This window comes from Fukomys damarensis, unplaced genomic scaffold (assembly GCF_012274545.1).
Source record: "Fukomys damarensis isolate Sample0158 unplaced genomic scaffold, DMR_v1.0_HiC HiC_scaffold_14, whole genome shotgun sequence".
Classification (NCBI taxonomy): Eukaryota; Metazoa; Chordata; class Mammalia; order Rodentia; family Bathyergidae; genus Fukomys; species Fukomys damarensis.
Genome location: NW_022900926.1, coordinates 61365181 through 61384075, shown reverse-complemented (window position 1 = coordinate 61384075; position 18895 = coordinate 61365181). Strand labels below are relative to the sequence as shown.

Sequence of the window (18895 nt, the reverse complement as noted above, 5' to 3'; positions counted from 1 at the left end):
TTTCTTAAATTTAATACTTTTCTGGAATGAGGAGGAAAAAAAACTGAAATCTATCCCTTTGAGTCAACACTTTATATTTTAACATGCTTGTAATGTTTGAACAGTGAACTGGTGAGGCTAGTTTTAAACAACTAGTCATGATTTCTCAATTTCTTTTTTTGAGGGGCTGATGTTAATGGCTGTGTATAAATTGTTTAATGAAAATGTTGGCAAAGTACAGTCTGTGGGCCCAGTGTGGCTTTTTTGTGTATAGTTCGAGAATTAAAAATGGTTTTTACATTTTAAAATGCTGTAAGAAAAACAAACAAAATTTGCTACAGTAACTACATGTGTCCCCCAGACCTAAAATATTTACTATTTGGATGTTTACAGGAAAAGACTTCTGGCCCCTAGTCCAAATTGTTATACAACATATTGCTTTATAATTCCCATCAGTGGCCTCCTTTCTGTCTGCTTCTGTGAAGGAACCAGACAGTCACATTACCGTGAATTCAGGACAGCTCATGGACAAAGTAGGGGTTGGTTTAACAAGCAAACAAACAAGATAAATTGTTACCCATAGATAAAAAATCCCTGTGACCCTTCCTAGCTGTTTCATGGCTTATTGTCGCAGCGTTTCTCCCACCTTTAGCTTTTCTGCCAACCAGAATCCACCTATGCTGACCTCAAGTAGAATTTTGTTCTCCAGAGCTGTGATTAATCTGTAATGTCATTCAATAATAAGCCCCATTAATGGATGGTAAAGGAAAACAAAACTGAAATTTGGCATACCAATTGGCGCTCAAAATGTGGAAATCCTTTCACGGTGAGAAAGAAGGCATAAAAGGAGCTCAGTAATGAATCAGTTAGAAAAAAAAGCCTTTGGCTTTTAAAATGGAAATAGAGAAGGGCAATTTGCGTGTTGGGGATTTATAATTTGCTACTTGTCTGGCTTTTTCCTTATGTGGAAATGAATGTGTGAAAAACATTTTTTTTTTTTTTTCAAAATGTGGAAATCCTTTCACGGTGAGAAAGAAGGCATAAAAGGAGCTCAGTAATGAATCAGTTAGAAAAAAAAGCCTTTGGCTTTTAAAATGGAAATAGAGAAGGGCAATTTGCGTGTTGGGGATTTATAATTTGCTACTTGTCTGGCTTTTTCCTTATGTGGAAATGAATGTGTGAAAAACATTTTTTTTTTTTTTCAGGAAAAAAATTTTCTTTTTCCTGATTGGTAAGGTGATTTACCCTTACAGTCAGGAACAGGGCTCCTGCTGACACGCTGGCCACAGCTTGGTGACCTTTGTTTGTACTGCTGCATACAGGAAAATTTTTCCCATTAACTAAAGAAAGGAAAATAGTCCTGCCCAGAGCTCGGGCAGTAACTGAAGATAAATGACCTGGGGTTAGGCCGTTTTACAACAAACAAAGCACAGGTCATTTATATTTTCACCTCTCATCAGACTCCCTGGGTCTGAGTTTTTTCTTTTTGTTTTTCCCCTTGGGGCTATCTGAAAGTGTCCTCTGTTTTCAGAAGCCTACAATAAAACAATTATATGTGTGTATGCTATTAAATTATTAGGTCTTAGTCCTGAATAGGTTACATCTTGTTTCATTACATTTGTGTTGGTGTCAGTTGCTTATATTTATTTGATAACAAGTCTAATTGAGAAAATAAAGGATTCAAGTAATAGATTTTACATAGACATGCAGTTTGCACAGGTTACTTTGAAAGATCCCTTAGGACTTTGTGAGATTGTACAGCCAGCCACAGAATCATTATTGGGATACTTCCCCTTGTCCGGCTCTGGAGGGTTCTTGGCTGTCACATGGCTTTGCAGAAATGCATGACCCTGTTTTCTAGCTCAGGGGCCCCTTCCCAGAGCATTGGCCATAGCCCCACAGCTGACCTTTGGGGAAGGGGCATTACCCACTTCCTGGCTGCCAGCGGACAATATCTTTGATCCTTCTTTTAAGAAAGCAAATCTCAGGGATGGATTCCCAGTCAAAAGAAGTCAGAAGAAAGAAAGAGATTAAAACAAAATAAAAATATAAAGCAATTTTGATAATTTAAAGCTGCAAATTCTGACCTGTCTCACTTACTACCCAGTAAACTTTTCAATGTAGAAGGATATTGTTACAAAATATGTGATTAGCAGATCAGCTATTCACTTTGGATCGAATTAAAATGTCTCATTTGTTTCTCATGTGTTATCTATAGAATGAAGCAAGCAAATCCAAGAGGAAAGAAAAATTTCAGTTTGTTTTGGGTGACTTTAAGATAACGCATTCAAATGGCCCTACCACTATTAATCTAGTGACTGGTGCCCACAGTCTGCTGTAGATTGTGTCCCCCAAAAAGCTTATGTGGGAAACTTAATCCCCAGTGGAATAGTGATGGAAGATGGGATCCTATGAGAGTATTTAGGTCATGAGAAACCCACACTCAGGAGCAGATGTGTGCCGAATTGAAGGGACTGAGTCCTTGAGTTGGTCTCCAACTCCTGCTGTGTCTCTCTGTTTTGCCTCTCTTTGTTTGTCTTTCTTTGCCCACTGGTATGACACCTTGTCTTCTGCCTTTCACTCTGGAATGAGGTACCACAAACATCCTCACCAGCATCCTCCATGCTGGGCCTTCAGCCTTCAACTCTCTAGCTTTCACAACTGTAAGAAATACTTTTATTTATTTATTTTTAAATAAGCTGTCAGGCATTCTGTTCTAGTACCACAAAACCAACTAAGATACCACCTGTGCGCTGCGAGGCTGTTTGCTGTGAAATGAAGAACAATGCACAGGGATTACAGTACTGTCTGGAGGGTTGAGGGTCAGCACCAAGCACCCTCATCCCTTCCTAAACTCAGCACTTATGCAGAAAGACAAATTGCAAGAAACAGGGGTCTGTTGGGGAGCCTGGTCCGTCAGCAAGGTTGGTGTGCTTGTCCTTCAGACATTGGCTGCCAGGGCCAGCTGTAGGTTCCTTTACAGCAGCTCGCCGGGGAAGCTCTCAGAGCTTGGATGGGCAGAGCGGGTGGGCAGATCTGAACAACAAGTTTGTCCCTGCAAGCCCAGCCCAGAGCACACACTGCTCCTTCCAAGGCAGAGGGCCTGGGGCCAGGGAAACCAATAGGGCAGAGTTGCACCAAGGCAGGCTCAGGCACTGCCTATATTTAAAATTTTATAATTTTGTTTGTCATAATTTTTTTTTTTTTGGTCTTGATTTTGACTTTTAAAACATTGCACTGTAATAGGTATATTTATTGCTTATTTTTGAGCCTCCTCAAATTTTGCATTCATGGTGAGCACCCCAGTCACCTAGCCAGGCCCTGTCCTGCAAGAAGCTCAAAGGAGGAGAATGGAGACCATTCCTTAAAGGGCTGTCAGGGGATACAGTTCCAAGCTGGTTGGATGTTTGGTTGCTTAATACCAAGTCACAGATGTGCTCAGATACAAAGTAGTCCGGGAAGCTTCTTTTTCTTTATTTTGCTTATTATGTTAGATTTCTCTTGTGAGAAGAGAAAAACCAAAAGCCGAAGAAGCATCAGAAATGGCAAACAGAGATACCGAAGCATGCTGCCACTTACGGCTGGTTTTCGGTCTTCAGAAACAAGTGGTTACTGAAAGAGCGTGCCTTGATCTCCCTTAATTAAGATTCAAAACTATCAAAATGCATAAAAACATAACCCAAAGTGTCAATGCAGAGTTGGATTTGTGGAATTGAATGCATGGATGTGCTTAGCCAGGTGTCCTTGCTGTGTCCATCAGAAGGACAGAAGCACCGCTCGTTCTGTGACCTGCGTGTGCCTGCCCTCGGAATTCACAACACATTCCAGTGGAATCAGAGCCTAGCTGGCTTGGTGTTTACTCTGAAGAGAGCATATTTGCACCTCATTTTTCTTCTCTTCAGTTTGTTTACAGCTTTCGCACACAGGAAGAGACTAGACAGTCTCTCTTTGCAGGGTCAGGAACTTTACGTCTGGGAAGTTAATTATCAGGAGATTGTAAACCAGCCCCTCAGGCTCCATGTCTGTGTCCCTGACCTTTGCCAAGGGCAGAGCCACCACAGACAAGATAAGATATGCAAATAATGGGCCTAACTTCAACAGCTCTGTTAGCTTGTGTTCTGATGGTGGCAGGGAGATATTCATTCTAAATCATTTTGGTGGACTGGAGTGAGCTTTATTCCAAAAGAAGAATAGTCCAGTATTAAAATCATGACCCGATTAACTGGCATCTTAAATTTTCACACTATGTTTACCAGTAATGGACAATATTTCACGTTTGAAGGTGAGCTAAGCAAATCATTAGATCAAATTTATGAATTGCATAGTTATGTGAGTTTGGTAATTCAAAAACATTATTTCTGGTGAATAGGTTGTTCAACTCAGAGTAAGATCCAATAGCATGGCCACAGGACTAGAATCGCAAAAGTTTAACAATGCAAAAGAATTATTCTAGGTCTATAGTTTAGTTCTCGATGATTTTCACAAACCAAACTTCTAGAACTCTTGGTTTAGACCTAGATGTCCCACAAAAGACTTATAGTTTTATAGGTGGGTCTTCTGGAAAGTGATTAGATCACCGGACACTGTACTGATCAGTAGATGAACACAGCGATGAGTTCTTAGGAAATGGGGCCACACGGGACAGGACCTGGGAGGGCACAGAGTTGCCTCTGGCCTCTCCCTTTCTCTGTGGCTCTTGCTTACTGTTTGCTCCTGCAAGTTGAGAAGCATTCCTCAACCACACCTTGCTGCTGTGATGTTTCTGCCTTGGAGGTGGCCAGTCACATCCGCAAGTCTATGAAATTATGGGCCAAATAAACGTCTTTCTTAAGTGGTGGTGCCCGGTGTTCTGTCTCAGCGACACAAGGCTGACCAACATACCTGTGCTGTGCAGTGTGGTGGTCACTTACCACCCGTGGCCTCCGTGCATTTAAGATACACATAAGTGTAAAATTCATGTAGGAGTTAAAAACTTAGTTGAAACAAGACTGTGGACGCAATTGGTTAAATTATGTATGTTATCAAAATGTTAAATAATACTACTAGAGGGGTGAAAACTAGGGAATAGTTCACATTCTGTTTCCCCTGCAGGGATGGTCTAGGTGTGTGGGAGGCAAACACTGTGGAGAGGGACTGATAATGTTTTGTGCATTTATAGTGCCTTTGAAGTATTTTAGAAGCAGCATTAACTTACACAAGTCCCTGTGAGGAGAATAGGAAATACCTCTTACTAGACTCTCAAGGAAAACAACATCAAAGGATGTGGTCATCTTGCCTATGATTCAGGAATCAGAGACAACCTTGGGCACATGCTTCAGCAGGCAGAACATTCAGGGTCAGCTGTTTCCCCTGTTACTAATTCCTCCTCAGGGTTAGTTTGAAAACAGAAAAATCTTCACGTAGGCATAGGGTGTGGCTGTAGATGCTGGATTTCAGGTGCAGGCAGTGATTTTCCTAGAATACCTACTGGAGAGGAGAGCCTCAGTAAATGTGGGCCTAACTGAGATAAGAGCATGTGGGTTTAAATTAACAGCCTCATGTTGTAGAGTTATTGCTGGCTATGAGAAGGGCTATGATGGATTAGAAGAAAAGGACCAGATATATGGGGTTTCAATTCTCTTACAAATCTCACCATGATTAGAGAGCAGAGTTCTCTTCCTCCAATGCTGCCTTAGCTACGAGATGTCCTGGATGCATGGTTCCACATTCCTCCTTTCTTTGTCCTTCAAGGAGCAGAAATAAAACATTTAGTATGTAGGAAATTATTATACAAGAAGACCTACTTTTACTGGGATAATCTGTGTGAAATAACCTAATTGGAAAGCTCTTGTCTAAAGTGACGGTAGGATATTCAACTTGAACATACCCTTTAAAAAACTTCCATACCATAAGGCATAGATGGTACCCAGAAGAGTAATGACCCTTATCATGTGCAATATTAGGGTCTAAGGTGGCTTTGGTACCCGACTGATTCTAACAAAATGGCAAAATGATCAGTTTCTATAGTAGCTGCTTAAAAGATAGCGTCCTCTGCTGCTCTGTGGGAACATATGAGGCCTTTTGCATTGCTATTATTAGTTTGAAAACAAACTGGTGACCAGTATATTGTCTGACACCTGCTCTGTGACTGTCAGTGGTGGCTTTAGTGCTGGATCCCTGATCACATGTGGCAGTTCATTTTGTCCCCTTTAAGGGTTCTGATCATGCCTCCTTCCTAAATCACTTCTGGACACACGTGGTCTCTTTTATGAGATGGGCCTTTTTTCACCCCATTGTGGAGACGTGGTAAGTCACACAATAATATACAGCTCTGGGATTTGGCAATTCCCTTAGAAAATGGACGTCTTCAAATTCTTGGTGGAGAACGTCTGAACAAGCACAAAAACATCTACAGCCCATAATTGCTAGTTTGGCTCTTTGTGGGTTAGATTTCAAACTTTGACTCCCCTACCCCCACCGAAGCCAGTGCTCTTATAAATACAACACAAATTCTCATACACTGTAATTATTGTGGTCAGTTATGCTAGACCAAGCACATAGTTTTTCCTCAAACATTTTCATAAGCAAGGAAAACTTGCCTCCATGACTCATTTTTAGGGATGAACTCACAAGTTTGGGTCATATGAGAGTTGGCTCACTGTATTTTTCTCCTACATTTAAGTTGTATTGTTATATACTGAAAGCAAACTAAATTAACTCTATTACCTTGATTGGAACCAGATGAAAAAAAAGTCAGTGATTTTAAATTCTGGGGATATCTTTATACTGAGCAGATCTCTTCTTCATTAACTATCATATGACCAAATACTTTTTTTTTTCCATTAAGTTTATTGGTACATTTTAAGTATATAGTACAGTTATATTCATCATTGGGATATTGTGCCTTTACATGACAGATCTTGGTTCCTATTTTTTTCCCATTTCCCTGCTCTCTCTTCACCCCCTCCACCCTCCCCTATTTACAAAGACTTTGTTTCCATATTTTCTGTTTCTCATAGTTTTTCTTTTTCCTTCTTTCCTTTCCCCTACCCTTCCCACTTCCCCTACTCTTTTAGAACTTTTCTTCCTATTTCACAATATCAATTATACATTTTGATCCTTATTTATGCTTTTAGTTTTTCACACCAGAGAAACTATTCAGTATTTACACGTTTGTCCTTTTTTATTTCACTTAAAGAGAATGCCCTCAATGTGACCAGATACTTTCTAATATAATGTCATTTGTTGTTCTGAGATTTATGGCAGTATCATTTAAAAAAACAAAAATTCACTTATTTTAAGTGTACAACTAACTCAATTACTTTTTAGAGTAAATTTGTATAGCGAGGCAACAAGCACCACATTCCAGTTTTGGAACATTTCCAATACTCCTGAAAATTTCCTTGTACATGTTTGTAGTTAATCTTCACCCCAATCCTACCCCAATTCTCAGCAATTACTGATCTGCATTTTTCGTTATGAATTTGCCTTTGATCATTTAGTAATTATGCTTCTTGTCTGTGCCTTCTTAGGGATTCAGTTATGTTGAAGCATTACCAGCAGTGCTGTCCATTTTGTTGCCAAATAATATTCCTCTGCATGGATTTCCACTTTTCTTCAATACATTTATCACCTGATGGACATTTGAGTTGTTTCCAGCTTGGGGATACTCTGAATAACGCTGCTAGGGACATTTATTTTCATGTTTTTGTGTGGACATATGTTTTCATTTCTCCTGCATGGATGCTCAGGAATTGAATTGCTCTGCTGTATTCTAAGTTTATGTTCAGCTGTTTAAGAAGCTGCCAAATGTTTATTGAGGTGGATGAGCCATTTGCACTCCGTGATTCGGTGTGAGGGCTCTCATTTCTTCACGTCCTCACCAACTCTTGGTACTAGTTGTCCTTTTGAGTACAGCCATTTGAGCATATAGCCTATCATTCTGATTTTATTTTCATTTTCCTAATGATAAATGAGTATTACTTTATCCTCTTAATTATTTTTGCATCTTCTTTAGTAATATGACTTATGATTTGTTGCTTTTCTAAAAATTGGATATATTCTTAAATATTTTTCATATGTTCTGGATACACATTTGTTATCAAATATGAATTAAAATATTTTATTCTAGGGTTTGGCTTGCTTTCTTATATTAAAAGATGAAGTAATTTTAATTTTTACAAATGCAAAAGTTTTAAAGTTTGGTGAAGTCAAATTGTTTATTTTTTCAAGTGAATTGTTTTGGTGACTAAGAACCCTGGACTAATGCAAGCCATGGAGACTTCTATGCTTTCTCTGGAAGCTTTCTGGTTTATTTGTCTACATTTCAGTCCATGCTCAGCGTGGCGGTATTTTTGAATACTCTCAGAAGTACACTTAGTCTGTTTGAGTTACTGTAATAAAATGAGATGGACTGAATGGCTTATAAACCACAGAAATTCACTTCTCACACTTCCCGAGACTGGAGACCCAAGGTGGTCTTGTGTCAGAGTCCATATCTTGAGAGGCTACTTCTTGCTTCCAGCATGGCTATCTTCTACTTAGAACCTTGCCTGGCTGAAGGGTAAAGGGCCTCTGAGGTGTCTGTTAAAAGTGTCCCTCTCTCTTTTAAAGGGTTCCCCCTTTATAACCTAATGACTTCCAAACATCTCCACTTCCTAACCTACCACAATGGGGACTGGGTTTCAATGTATATTTTAAGGAGACACAGTCTATAGCATGAAATGACATTTATCACAAATAATTTTTTTACACTTATTGAAGTGATAGTGCATTTTCCCCTGTGTTTTACTGATATGGTTTATTATATTAATTGAGTTGCATATCTTGACCACTTGAAGTTTATTCCAGGACTGCAAGTTTAGATCAATATTGAAAATTAATTATATATTTTTGTTTTGTTTTGGTTTTTGTTTGTTTGTTTGGTTTTTTTTCAGACAGGGTCTCACTATGTAGTGAGACTGACCTGGAACTCACTGTGTAGCCCAGACTGGTCTCAAACTCACAGTGATCCTCCTGCCTCAGCCTCCTGAGTACTGAGATTATAGGCCCGGCTTAATTATATATTTTTGGATTCTGTTTGCTTGTGTTTTATTAAGGATTTTTTTTTTTTTGGTCTATGTTCATGAAAAACATTGGTGTATAGTTTGTTCTATTTTCTTTGTGGTTGTGTCTGTCACTTTTGTGTCGGTTTTTATTTACTTGCTGGGAAATAGGATTTGTGGATTTTCTCACTTAATGGAGGTTGGGGAGCTGGGAGTTGTGTCCTGTCTGGAATGCAGTTTTATAGATGAGAAACTCATGAAATTCCATGAAGTACAGTAAAGAAGAAGAGTCCAAGCAAATAATGGGAGGGAAAAAATTTGCCAAGCTAAAAAAGACAAACTTTAATGAGGTGGTCTCACTTTTCACTACCACCATGCAGGAGCCAGCTCAAGGAGGAGTCACTGTTGCCATTGTTGCTGTTTTCACAGCAACAGAACTTTTACCAGTACGCAGGCTCAGCCAGGTGGAGGATGCATTTGATAGTGTGAGCAGCAGCAGCTGGAAGGCTTTCCTCCCTGTCCTCTCTGGCCATAGGCAGCACCAGTGGCTTAACGAAGAGAACTTAATGATCGATTTGCTCTTTGTTTCCTTTTATGACTCTTGGGAAATATCATTTTATCAAAAAGAAGCATAATTTGTCCCCTCCAGAGCTTCTGAATCTGTGTCTGCAACTATAGGTAATCTGTGCGGTTACCTTCTCCTGAGGGACAATGTGAGGTAGGTGTCAGTACTTCTAGAGACATCTCTCCTTAGAGCTCAGTTATTTTCCTCACTGGAAAATAAATCCAAATGCTTTTATAAAACCCTATTAAGGCTGTTTCAGGTACATGTTTGTGGTGGGCAGAGCAATCTTTCTCCCCTCCAAATATTGCATGTCCTAACCTCTAGAAACTGACAGTATGCTAAGTCACATGGAAACAGAAATCAAAGTTGCTAACCAGTAGAGGAAAATGGGGAAGTTACCCTGGATTTTTAAAGAAGACCTCATTTAATTGACAGGTTTTTAAAAGTGGGAAAGGGTGGCAAAAGAGGATGTCAGGGGAAGGCATTAGGACAAGAACTCAGCTTGTTGTGGTTGGCTTTGAAGCTGGAAGAAGACAGAGAGCCACGGGGCATGGGTGGCTTCTAGAACCTGGAAAAGCAAGGAAACAGGTTCTCTTCTGAACCCAGACTGTGGCCCAGGGAGAGTGTGCTGAACTCATGCCAAAGCTATGAGATGGTAACTTTGTATTGTTCAAGCCACTAAGTTGAAAGAAATTTGTTTTGGCCCCAACAAAAAGCTAAAACATACTTTTAGAAAAGAGTTGTTTCCCTTCTATGTTTTCTTTAGCAAGGCTTCCCTCTGTGCACATAGAATGCTCTCTTGGACCTTCTCTGCATCTCTTTCAGTGCCTACTAGATATTAGTAGAGAAGAAATTTTCCCCTACTTCTGATTTCTCCTCTGTGGAAGAGTCTTCCTTTTGCGCAACTCAGTGAGTTTGGGGAGAGGACCTGGGCCCTTTGAGGGCAGCATCTCCTCTTTTAGGCCTGTCAGTCTCCAGGAAGCACTCACTCTGCTCTGGCCTATGACTAGGCAGGAGATCCACCCAGTTCTGGACTGTGGAATCGGACAGTACCCAAGCCACATCCTCATATCTAGCCTTTAGGGGATAAGCTGCTGGAATATCTCTGAATTACTTGCAAACTCAGCGATGCTTATTGGATCCTTCCAACCCCAACACTGGGCATATGCTCAGGGACTGTTCAGAGTACCTTGTCTTCAGTGTGAGACCACAGAAGCCTCCTGCTTTTCACTGCTGAACTTCCACCTGATTTCTACCCCATGGACTCTCTGGCCAGCTTTCTAGGCCTGAAGCCCGGGCTGTGGCATTCATGTCTTCCCTCTGATGATCCCCAGATAGCTCAGCTTCAGTATATTTCAATGCTCCTCCTCAGCCGTGATCTCCGGCTAGCTCCTTAGTGGGTGCCACCCTCTGGAAGCCTTCTCTGCTCCACCCTCCAGGCTGGCTCAGGCTCCCTGCTCAGTGCGCATTTCCTGTCTCAGTTGTAGCATCTTCAGTGCTAATTGCATGTCATAGGCAATATTCAAGAGCTGTAAATATTTGGGGGAAAGAAGAGACAGAGTTTTAGGCCATCATGGAGCTTATATTTTACCATCATCATCTTCAGCACCGCAGCAGATACTACTCAAAGGAGTATTTCTAAACCATAAAAAGTTTTTGACCATTTTTGTCACTCGAGATAGTAAAGAAAGGAACGGATAATATTTTTAAGCCCTGTAGACATAGGTAAAGCTTATTCTTTCCCCACTGTTTTCTAAGTGAGATCTGTGGGTTGGCACAAATGGTCATGACCGTGAGACTCACAGACTATAACTGAACCCTAGTGCGTGGTGGCAGACTGGCCATGGCATTTATTGGGTACACCGAGGGATGTTCGTGTAGAGAATGGTATATGTGTGTAATAAAGAGGGGTGGGATCGAAGAGAGGAGGAAAGGTGGTGGGAAAATAGAAAACAGTGAGGAAGGGAGGGAATAAGGATGGTCGTTGGCAAAAGTCCTGTGTGATCATCTTCGCTTGTCTCCTGAGGGTAGAGAGCTGCCCTACTGAGCAGTATTGTGTGACTGAGGGCCTGGCAGAGTTCCTGATATGGGCACCTGGGCCCCATTTGGTGTATGGCAAAGATGATTTATGTGAAAAGTCTACTCCCTGCAAGTGCTGTGCTATTCTTGTAACAGCAGGAGATCACGGTCCTTCCTAACAAGGGTGCACAGCATAAATGGGGAAAGAAACATGATCCAATTATTGAAAAAGAGTGATAATTACTGTGACCAAGGGATGAACAGAGTGCTATTGATACGTGAGAAGGAACTACTTGCTATCTCGGGACTCAGGAGAATGAGACTGTCCCAGGAGCTGGGACACACGGACGGAGGAGGACACGTGCAGAGATAGTAGGCCAGGCTAGGAGCTTATACTGTAGAGACGGGCAGGGGGACCTGTGTCCACTCCTGCTCTACCATCTATTTTCTCTTTAACTTAATTTAAAATAATTCTAACATATACATAAAATACACACATTATACTCATTAATGGGTACCTGATATTTTGAAACATACGCACATTGTATAAGTTTTAAGTCAGGTTAATCATCTATTGCCCCAAACATTTATCATTACTAGAGTAACATGTGGGCAACAGCACGCTGTTCCTTCCTGACTGTAGCTCAGGACACACCCGCCAACTCCCCCACTCCCTCCAGCCTCTGGTGCCCTCGCTGCACCTTTAACATCCATGGAATCCGTCTTTTGAGCTCCACATGTGAGTGAGATTCTGTGGTACCTGTTTTTCTGTGCCAGGCTTCTTTACCGTAACATCTCCTTTTTCGCTGGTGCTGTGACAAACTAGAGCATTTCGTTTTCTTTGATGGCTGAGTGACACCGCACTGGGTATATGCACCATACTCTTTATCCTTTCATCTGCTGATTGACACTTCACTTGTTTGCATTTTCTGGCTATTGTGACCAGCGCTGCCATGAGCACACTGCACACGCCTCTCCGACACACTGCTCTCATGTCCTTTGGGTGTGTACCCACTAGTGGAATTGTGGAATCACACAGCGGTTTTAATTTAAGTTGTTTGAAGAACCTCCATACTGTTTTCTATAATGGCCACAATAAGTTTTATTCCTACCAGCAATGTGCAAGAGCTTCCTTTCCTCCTCCTTTGAGTCAGCATTTGTGATCTTTAGTCCCTTTGAAATTAACATTCTTTTTTAGAAAAGGTAATAGTGTGATTTTGATTTGCATTTAGGCAAATGCAAATGATAATTAGTGATGCTAAACACTTTTCCTTTATTGGCAATTTGTATGTTTTCTTTTGAGAAATATCTATTTTGGCATAGTCTTCTTTAATTGGGTTATTTGGGTTCTCTTTGCTATTGAATTTTTTAGTTCCTTATGCATTATGGTGGATGCATTATTGGCTAACATCTGCTCTGTTTTGGAGAAAATCCCACATGCCATTGAGAAGAAAGTGTATTATGTTGTTGGATGGAACATTCAGTAGATATTTAATTATGTCTGTTTGTTCAAAAGTTTGGTTCAACTTTGATATTTCCTTGTTGATATTTTTGTCCAGTTGATTTGTCCATTTGTGACAGTGGGTTATTGAGGCCCTCATTAGAATTGTATTGGTGTTTACCTGTTTTTTCATGTCCATTACTGTTTATTTTATGAAGTCAGATATGCCAGTATTTGGTGCATGTATGTTCATAAGTGTTAATTCTTCTTACTGAATTTTTCCTTTAACCAATACATACTGAACTTTTTTGTCTCTTCTGATCAGTCTTAGCTTGAAATCCACTTTGTTTGAAATTAGGATCCATCTTTTTTCAGGCTTCTTGTTGCATAGAATATTATTTTCCATTCTTTGATTTTTAAAAAATCTGTATCTTTGTGAATTAAATATATTTCTTGTATGCTACATATTATTGGGTTCTCTTTCTTGATCTATTTTGCCAATCTGTGTCTTTTGATTGGGGAATTGAAACCACTCACACTGAGAGTTATTTCTGAGCAGTACTGACTTATTTCTGTAATCACATTATTTTCCTGATGCTGGTTTCTTTATTTTTTTGCCCTTTTGCTTAACTGCTCATCCTGCCAGGTGTATTTATTCTTTTGGTCTTATTACTGCTGGCTTTTTTGGTCTCTTTCTAGGATGTTCTTGAGAACTTTCTGTACTGCTTATTTTTGTGGTCATGGTTTCTTGCTCCCTGTTGTGGAAATACTTTATTTTCCATCAATTTTAATGGAATGTTTTACAGGGTACATAAGTCAGGGTTGGAAGTTGTCTTTCAGAGTTTGAAATGCTGTACTCCGAGCCTTTCTGGACTTTAAGGTTTGTTTATGGAAGTCTACTGTGATCCCATTGGGTTCACTTTCATATGAGATTCATTGCCTTTCTCTAACAGCTTTTAAGATTTTGTCCCCAGAATGGATTTATAGAATTTTGAGTATAATGTGATGTGGAGAGCTACTCTTTTGGCCCTGATTATTTGGTGTTCTATGTGCCTCACTCATCTATATGTTTATTTCATACTCTGTATTTGGGAACAGGTTTTTTATGCCATTAGTATTGACTTCTGATTTTCACTTATTCCACTTATTCTTGGATTAGTCTTCTTTTGCATCATCTAGCAGTTGTTGCTCCATTTTTCATTTTCTCTCATTGTTTTTAAGGTGTCTTTGAGCAGCTGGTTTTTGAATGCATCATTGTCTTTAGTTTTGGAATTCTGTCCTCACACTGGTCCATCCTGCTGCCCATACTTTCAATATGATTTTTAATCTCCTGAACTCCTGATTAACACCAGACTCTGGTTGAAACCATGGATTGATTCTCTGGTAGACTGGTCATTCATGTTTCATATCATTTTGTTTAACTCACCTAGCTTTCTTCGTGTCTTCTGAGAGCTCCTATATCTTTTTAGTTATTATTTCCTTTATCTATTTAGTTATATCTTCTCTAATCTCTCTGAGTATCTCTGAGTTATTTTCTATCTTCCTCTGGTATGTTCTTGAGTAATTCAAGTAGTAAATTGTACTATGCTGTCCCTTCTTGGACCCTGGATTAGCTTTGGGGACTTGGGGGAGGTGTTTTGTTGCCTTTTCTTCCCATATTTCTTTAGTTTTTGTTTGTGTGTTTGTTTTGTGCTGAGGTTTATGGATGCTTATAGTCTAAAGACTGTTGCTCGCATAGGAATCTCTTCAGTTGCTTTTTCAGTGATGCACTTTGGGCATGGCTAACTATAATCCTTTGCCCCATCCATAAGATTTGCCCACCTTGGCTATTTTGGTAAAGGAGGAGGCAGTATAATTATCCCAGCAGCCAGGTTCACTGAGAATGTATTCTGGAATTGATAGTGTCACATTACAGAGATATAGTGATAATTATGTTACCTTGTTAATATAAAGAAAAGCAGCTATTTCCCAAGACAAATTAGATATCAACATGCCATGAGAACCAGGTATGTACCACCCTTAATCCTAGAGAAGAAACTATCAACTATGATGTAAATATTAAGGCAACCCAGGTACTAACATACAGTTAATACGTACTAAATGCAACAGCTATATATCTGCTAATGGTGCTAAAGAATTCAACAGTAGTTTCATAGAACTATCACAAGATTAACAAAGCTTTATGGTTATAGTATTAAAGATTTAGGGTTTTGGAAGGTAGAGAGAATCTTGAAACCTTCAACTCTATGATATGAGAAGTGGGAGAGAGAAGTGCTGCAAAGGATCTTAGTGGGGAGTAGGAAGATTTCTACAGAATTAGATAAATGTAGGACAAAAAACTGGCAAGAAATAGGAGATAAAAGGAAAGGAGGGAGATAAAAGAAAGGAATTATAGAGAGAGTAAAAATAGAGTAATATTTAAGGGGAGAACATTTAAAAGAGAGAAGCAGGAAAAATAGAGAAATAAAAGAAGAACATATTAGAAGCAAAGCTGAAGGACAAAGGAAGATTACCGAAGAACAAGAAGGAGAAGGAGAAGGAGAAGAAGAAGGAGAGCAAAACAAAACAAAACAAAACAAAAAAGCTAAAAACAATGCTTACACTTCCAAAAACAAAAACAAACAAAAATGTTTAAAAAAACGAAAGCAAAAAACAAAACAAAACAAAAGAAAAAAAATAAATTTCTTCTGGGGTCTATAGTTTTGCGGCAGTGTCCAATTCAGAGCCTAACTCTGCTCTACTCTCACTAGTGGACAAAGGAGGCAGGGCTGGATATCATCAGCAAGCCGGCAGTAGGCTGAGGGTAGGGTGCTGGTTCTGGAGTTTTCAAATCCATGGAAATTCAGGTTGAACCTGGCCTGTGGTCATGGGTGTGGGCCCAAGTCATTTAGCTTACAACACTTGGATGTTTCTTGCTGGTCTGGCTCTGGCTCTCTGATCACGGACATCATCCATACTTGTCCTTCATCCAGTCACTGTGGGAGTTTAATACTGAGAGCCCTGAGATGAAGCCAATTCATTGCTGCTCTGAGTCCCAGATTCAGTTAGTCTCTCCCTAGAATGCAGGCCACCTAAGCACCCTCTCCAGTGCACATGGCTGATGTTTGGACTGGAGTCAATCACCAGCTGTTGCAGCACATAGCATCCACTGGTCTGTTCTGGTGCATTTCTACCTGAAAGCCTTTGCAGTTCGCTTTTGCTGTGTCTGTAGGTTCGGCCTTTGTTTATTATGAACCAGGAGCCAGGAGCTGGGGAGAAGGTGCAGATTGTCCTGTGGCTTTTCTGCCTTGTGCTCTGTATCTTCAACTTTTTTTACAGGATCTAATTTTCTGTCAGGTTCTTCCTGGGTCTTAGGGATTCACCTCTATTCTTCTTTTCTTCCACTGTTGTGATTTTCCAGTGTCTGAATTCTGAATCTTGAAGAGGTTGATTTGTTGCTGCTATCCCTCCACCATTTTCAATAATCAGTGTGTATTTTCCAGGGTATGAGGTTAGCAGCTTTTTCAAAAGTCAGTTGGCTGCATGTAAGTGGGTGCACTTCTAGGTTCCCAGTTCTGTTCTTCTGGTCTGTGTTTTTGTTTTTATGCTGATATCATGCTGCTCTGATAACTGTAGCTTTGTAGTATATTTGAAATCAGTGAGATGGTGTCTCCTGCTTTGCTCTTTTGCTCAAGATGGCTTAGCAATTGAGGGATTTTCATGGTTCCATAAAGGTTTTAGGATTGATGATCCTAGTTTTGGGAAGGATATGACTAATATTTTGACTGGAATGGAATTAATTCTGTAGATTTTCTTTGGGCAATATGAACATTTTCACAATATTGATTCTTCTAATCTGTGAACACAGGATGTCTTTTTGTGTTTGTTTATGTGTGTGTGTGTGTGTGTGTATGTGTGTGTGTGTGTATGTGTGTTTAAATGACTTCCATTAATGTTTTATAATTTCATTGTAGACATATTTCACTGCTTTGGTTTAATTATTCCTAGATATTTTATTTTTTATAGCTGTTATAAATGATATTGCTCTCCTGTTTTCAATTTGAGGTAAACCTCTATTTGTATATAGCAATATAGATTTTTTTTTTACTACTTTTATTCTCTTCAATTCTGGAAATTGAACTAAGGTCCTTATGCATGCTGAGATAAACTTCCAGTCCATTTACTGTTTTTTGTATATTGGTTTTGTACAATGAAACCTGTGGTTTTATTAGTTTTAATAATTTTTGATGGTGTGTTTGTGATTTTCTAAATATAAAATTATATCATTCAAACAGTAATGATTTGACTTTCTGTTTTTCCAATTTGGTATCCTTTATTTATTTCTCTTTTCTGATTGTTTTGAGTAGATCTCCTAGTACTATGTTGAATAAAAATCATGCATTCTTGTTGGGTTAGAGCTAATTTCTTAAAGATGTAAATTTTGTAATATTAATTCCCTTGCTCAAAGTCACAAAGCGCTGATGAAAGTTACACAGTAATGAGGGGGTTTTGGTAGTTTCAGGACATGCTACCTCAAATTATGTTACCTTGATATGTGAGAAAACACCTGAAGCAGGTTCTCACTGACTCTCTCCCATCATTCTCTCCTGAAGCAGGCCATAAAATTATTCTTGTACATTCCTCTAAGTAGTTCCTAAGACTCTCATTTCAAAAGGCATGAAGACAGCAAGGCACACAAAATATTTGCACAAACATATCTTGCAAAGTTCCTTCCAGTTTGTTACCATTAGGTCCCATCCATTTGTCCTCCAATCATGTTTCTGCATGACCACTAAAATAACAAACTTCATTGTTGCTTTGAATATTTATTTTTGAAGGCTTTTGTGTGATATAAATCTGTATACGTTTTTCTCACTAATCTTTGCTTTGAGGATCTCAGCCATGAACCTCAGAATGAGGAAAAGATGTTACATAGTTTGTTCTCCTCCACAGATCCCACATGCTGATGAGGACTTTAGATAGACATTAATATGACAGTTATGTTACAGGACCATTTTCATATAGATGATTGTACCAGTCAGCCTCAAAGTTAGGTTAAGCTCCACCCCTTGGATTTCGTGCCCTAATACCCTTTCCTCCATCACCACTCAAGGGTGACTCTGTGTGACCCATGGAATGTGTGAGAAATGACAACAAATCACCTTCAGGGCTAGATCGTACGCACTGTGGCTTCTGTCTTGCTCTCTCCCTCAAATTATGTGTTCCATGAGAAGCCAGTTACCATGTTGTGAGAGACTTGAGTAGCCTGTGGACTGTTCCACGTTTCAGAGCTGAGGCCTCTCACCAACAGCCGTGTGACTAATCCAGCTTAAAAGTAGCTTCTCCAGGTCCAGTCAAACTTTCGGATAACTGTGTCCCTCACCAGATCAACTCCACCTCACAGGCACTTTGACCCAGAGCCATCCAGCTAAGCCACTAAGTTCCAGTTCCACAGAAAATTTGCGGTAATCTATGCTTACTCCTTCAACTGCTAAGTTTTGGGATAATTTGTTATGCCATAATCAATAATTAATACAGCCTCTGGTCACGTAAAGGCAGTTCATAGGGAGCTGAGAGCCCAAGTGGGCAGACGCTCATAATTGAGTTTCATGTTTCCTATAAAACCTGAAGAGATTTGCTGAGCCCTTCTCTACTTTCTTTGCTCAGAGTTGTCACACACACTGAGACCTCTTCTCTATTCCTGATCTCAAGAGAGGCGGGGTATGGCCCAAGCTTGCATATCTGTTTATTGGTAAGTGCTCCATTTCCCAATTACAGGTGCAGGGTAAATGTCACGATACTGTGATACGCTTCGTAAAAGAGGAATAATTCTACCTTTAATTTATACCAGCAATCAACTCACTTGCTGAAGATCAGTCACTGACTAGG

General features: G+C 39.7%; 1 long non-coding RNA gene across 1 annotated transcript in view; it reads right to left on the bottom strand.

Moving 5' to 3' along the window:
• The window catches only part of LOC104855234, a 29538-nt gene that overhangs the window by 3421 nt on the left and 7222 nt on the right, over window positions 1–18895 (bottom strand). Inside the window, exon 3 of the long non-coding RNA XR_778352.2 lies at window positions 5612–5702. This is a non-coding gene — a long non-coding RNA (uncharacterized LOC104855234). The remainder of the gene's footprint in view (window positions 1–5611; window positions 5703–18895) is intronic.